Below are 5,040 nucleotides of genomic sequence, written 5' to 3' on the forward strand. Positions count from 1 at the left end.
AGAGGCATTTAAACTCTAAATAGATCATTGTTTTTATATATTAAACAACCTTACTGATAATATGCTAACTTGTTTGACACCCTGATCTTGATTGTAAAAATCAGAACAATGTGAATCCCACACGTACCTGGAAATGCTACACACTGAGATGTAAAATTAGGCAAACGGCCTCTCAACCCCATCTCATGAAGATCTTATAAACATTCCATGCTTCCAGGTCGCATCGTGCACTTTCTATAAATTGAAAATTACAGACACTGTGTGTTATTCATTGATGATTTGGGAGCACGGTCAAGTCGCCTAAGACGCCGCAATTCGCTGTGCAGAGTTGCGTCCCTTGAGCACGCCAGAAACCTACGATTGTGGGTTCGAGTCACGGTTCGCCCTAATTATGTTTTTTAAGTTTGTCAGCACCGTGCCCGTGCTCGTGGGTTGCACCAAAGTAGTAAACGTCTGAGACCTGCATCACGTCCGACTTTTTTCCCATATTAAGCTGACACACCATGATATAACTGTAATAATATTCAAAGCGGCATTAAACCCAACTCCCCAACTCAGTAACGCACTATTGATGATGGCATTTTAACAAACGTTTCCAAACTAACCGTATGGTCAATAGTACATATTTTTAGTCTAAAACCACTCTGAATATTGGTAAAACGATTAAATGTTTCCAAGTACAACAAACAATTATGAATAATTTTTTCAATGGACTTACAAACACAGCTGGTAAGCGACATTGTCCTATAGTTGGACCCGGCCTGACTATGATCAGTGTAACTAAAACATCCGGGGTTTTTTAGTTGCTGCTTTTTAGGGGTTTTTTGTGTCAAGTTTGAAAGACAGACCAGATTGTAAAATTCCATCTTAAAGATGGATTTACTGTGGAAAAGATAGTTGGGAAATGATCACTTCCATAAAGGTTATTTTCGACTGACGTAGATTCGTAATGTAGATTAAAGTCAGTGAGAGACAAATCCAAAGAGTAAGTGCCAGTTTCAGGATGCAGATAAATCTTTGATTTGGGAAGTTGATTTATCGGGCTTGAATAAAGCTGAAGAAGGCAGAATTGCATACAGTGTGCAATGTAAACCCAACGTGCAAAGTAAGTCGTACTGCAACGGCCTGGAAATTTGCTTCAAGCATAACTGGGCTGTTAATAACATTCAGTCTCAAAATGATTGAAGATCCTCCAGTGGCCCTATCGCCGGAAGGGGAAAAATAATGGTATCCCATTAACTGATGCAAGTAAAAATTATCTGTCAGCTTATTTGATCATTTTCTTGTAGGCTGAATATTGATGGATTTAATCATAGACTGATAGATGTATTAAAGTTAAAGTCTTTAATCCCCTAGAATTCCAGTGTACAATATTATTGGAATGACAATCTGGTCCGTGGATTGATTGGGGATCTATCTCGCACTTTCTTTGAGGGCAACAAGATATGTGCTCTATGTCCTCAAGGAATCCAACAGTTTGATCTGATTATCTGACCACTTTGATATTTTGGGGAAGATTCTGGATGGGATTCCGCAATCGGAGTGGACTGTTTAGGCTTAAGGAGTGTTTTATCGATGTGCTTTCAGATGCATATGTTTGGTTTTTTTTGTCAACAACAAAATTAATGTTTCTTGTGTATTTATGTTTTGTGGTCTCAATTGGTTGTTGGTGCACTTAGTAAAGTTACTGCCACAGTCTTCCATTACATGAGTATTCTTAATTCATTGAGCACATGTAACCGACTTTGCGCTAGAATTAACACCATTTATTGCATTTGAAACATCTCAAAGGATTTGGAATGTATAGACTTCAACATTGATGTTATAATATCCTGTTTTGATTGTCTTTGGGGCATTCGGAGTTTGTTGGTGGGTAGGTATGTGTGGGTTGTGAATGTTTTTTTACAAAAGTAACTCCTTGAACTCTCATTTGACATACGGGACGGTCGGGTAGCCTAGTGGTTAAAGCGTTCGCTCGTCACGCCGAAGGCCTCGGGCTCGAATCCAGACATGGGTACATTGTGTGAAACCCATTTCTGGTGTCCTCCGCCGTGATATTGCTGGAATATTGCTAAAAGCGGCGTAAAACCATACTCACTCACTCACTCATTTGACATACGATATAAAGTTCCGTCATATCGATGCCTGTCTCTAACAACGCCTTTGCTGGTGTTCAGTGTTCTGTGTGCAGACTAAATCCGGAATTCCGACAAACGAATCAGCTGACAGCAGGTTGGTAAACTGCTTTCTTCTATTACAATACATTAATAGAAAACGTGTACGCGATCGTTTGATATTTTGCACCTCACCTGCTCTGACATACACACCCTTAGCTACAACAAATGGGTTCAGCCTTCCATGTGTCTTTGAATATCTCAAAGGCTTTGTAAAAATAGATTACTAAACGAGTTCGATACCGCTCGATACATGTACATGTATTTCAAATGTTAGATACGTTTTGAAATAGACGAGTTGTAATATAAAATTTATCTGACGGGGACGAGTGTCGTAATATATCCATTACTCACTAACACTTCGCACATGGTCGAAATTCAACGTTGAGAAAAGACAATGTTGTTATTAGGGTGGCGTAAGAGTACACCATTCGTTGTTGGCATTCGACCACAGATTGTTCTCTTGAGGGGGTATTCGCAGGACGACGACCCCTCGAATTTTTCCATTCGCAGGACGACAACTGTAACGGCCCGTTTTGACTAGGCCCATTTTGACTAACCGATCCACAATTTTATTTCAACCCACTTTCTGCGGGCCACTTTACCAGTTGATACAAAACTGTGAGAAGTTTTTCGACGAACAAAGAAAAAAAATGGAAATTACGTGTTAATATTGTAGAATAAATTTTATTTGCGATATCAGACTCTTACAAACATACAACAATGTTGGGCCAATGATGTTCCAACATTCTAAAGTATTACCCAGCTATGAAACCATTCATGTGTCGCAAAGAGAACATTGATAGTGGGCAGCAAAACGTATTAAGAGTTACCTCCCTTGATAATGCGAAGGAGCCGTCTTAGATCTATATTTGTTTATGCTTTTTCAATAGCGCATTGTTTGATTTTAACCTGTCCTACGAAGCCTGTGAATGTTGTAAACTTATGACCAGATAGTAAAGGTCTGTTTCTTATTTAGCACGCCAGGCGTCCTCACACACTGATTAGATCAAGGCCCTTTCAGTGTCACGATGTTTGAACTGTACGAAATCTCGCTTGCAACAAGCCTTCGAGTAACGTTACCAGTGATACAGATCGTCCAATATTTAGGATATTTGCCTACCCATTGTCACAAATGTCCCATTGATTTTGCAGAAATTATACAGCAGTCTATGGGTATGTCCTATTGAAAATTCTAAACATCAGAGATTTTCCAAGAAATGTCCTATTGTCATTTTCCTCAGCTACGTAGATCTAACATAGCTTGTCTGTTCAGAGTTAATAACAATGTTTTTGTGTGACATTAGACATGTGACTGTTTACTGTTCAGTAGACATATTGTGCTGTTGACTTATTTTGTGCACGTAGGAATTTATTTTACCTTTTACCCTAACTGTGTATTTGACTGAGGTAATAGCCAAGTGTACATTTTATAAAATAGATATAAACTGGTTAGAAGTGATACATGTATATGTATCATGTATATATATGTATAGTCTTTTGTAGAATTTATTTTGCTTGTATTTCATACACACTAGTGTAACGGTGGATATGTAATATATCTATATGTAGTATACTTATTTGTGCAGGGCTATTCACTGTACATCAATAAAGGAGGTTCCAGCCTGCGTCCCTGAGACAAGGTATGCATGATTAACTATGTATAGACTGTACTTTGTTTTATCTGAAAGGATTTGTTCAAATATATATGCCAAAAGTAGGTAACTATAGATCTAAATGTATTATTATTATTGTTGTTATCTTGTGCCTTTATACTGTCCATACCCATGGTATTTATATCAAATTATGTATGTTTTAGGGCAGATCCGGACTATCGTGAAGTTCTCACTCTACGCCCATTGAAAATAAATCCCTTCTGACCCAACAAGTACTCCCTTATCTTTGAGACGACCAGAGTACCGCTGTTACATTTATTTTTTCAAAAAGCAGCTTTTTTTTGTAAGCCCCACTCATCATCACTGAGCACAACCTGCTGAAAATGATCTTACGTTTATTGATTCAATTTTTTTCTTCATGAAATAAATGATGTGACAATACAAAAATATACCGTCATTCAGTTTAAAAAATGTTTCTATCATTCAATATTTAACAATATAATAGCAAGTACTTTAGAAAAACCTGTAAAATGAAGTCAAAATCTGAAATTTCATTTTAGGATGGAGCAGTTTAGCCTGATGGTGTATTTTAAGGCAAGTAGCAAAAAGAAAAATAGTATCCTTTATAAATCATCTTATTATTGGACTTGAGCCAATTTGGTCCACTTTTTAAAATTCAGTCAAAATTTAAAAATTCAATCTCGGTTGTTGCTGTTTTGTCTGGTGATGTGTATTTAGGCACGGATATATAAAAGAAGGAAAAATAATATCCTAATATCACCAATTAATGGGACTTTAGACAATTTGATCCAATTTCAGAAATTTGGAAAATATTTTTAAATTCAGTCCAAATTTGATAATTCAATCTGTGATGTAGCTGTTATGTCTCATGATGTGTTTTAAGGCAACGAATGAATAGGAAAAAAAGGAAAAATAATATCCCTTGAAATATTCAGTTTATGGGACTTTAGCCAATTTGGTCCAGTTTCAGTAATTTGGAAAATATCTTTAAAATTCAGTCAAAATTTAAAAATTCAATTTGAAATGTTGCAGTTCTGTCTGATGATGTGTATTTAAGCGAGGAGTAGGTATTAAAAAAGACAAAATATCCATTGGACTCATCAATTTATGGGATTTTAGCATCACATACTTTATTTTTTTCATTTCAGGTTTCTCCATGTGAATAGAACAGATTCGTCCGCATTCAGAAGTTTCCCCACAGTAATGCAGAAAATTCATTCTGGGATGTT

The 5,040-nt window shown here is 36.7% G+C and overlaps 1 long non-coding RNA gene across 1 annotated transcript; it reads left to right on the forward strand.

Moving 5' to 3' along the window:
- The first annotated feature begins 3,360 nt into the window (after nt 1-3,360).
- Nucleotides 3,361-4,059, forward strand: LOC124127140. Its single transcript, XR_006859881.2, has 2 exons — nt 3,361-3,817; nt 3,994-4,059. It is a non-coding gene; the product is annotated as an uncharacterized LOC124127140 (long non-coding RNA).
- Nucleotides 4,060-5,040: the final 981 nt, after the last annotated feature.

The sequence above is a fragment of the Haliotis rufescens genome, unplaced genomic scaffold, assembly GCF_023055435.1.
Source record: "Haliotis rufescens isolate VD_foot unplaced genomic scaffold, xgHalRufe1.0.p SCAF_13, whole genome shotgun sequence".
Lineage (NCBI taxonomy): Eukaryota > Metazoa > Mollusca > Gastropoda > Lepetellida > Haliotidae > Haliotis > Haliotis rufescens.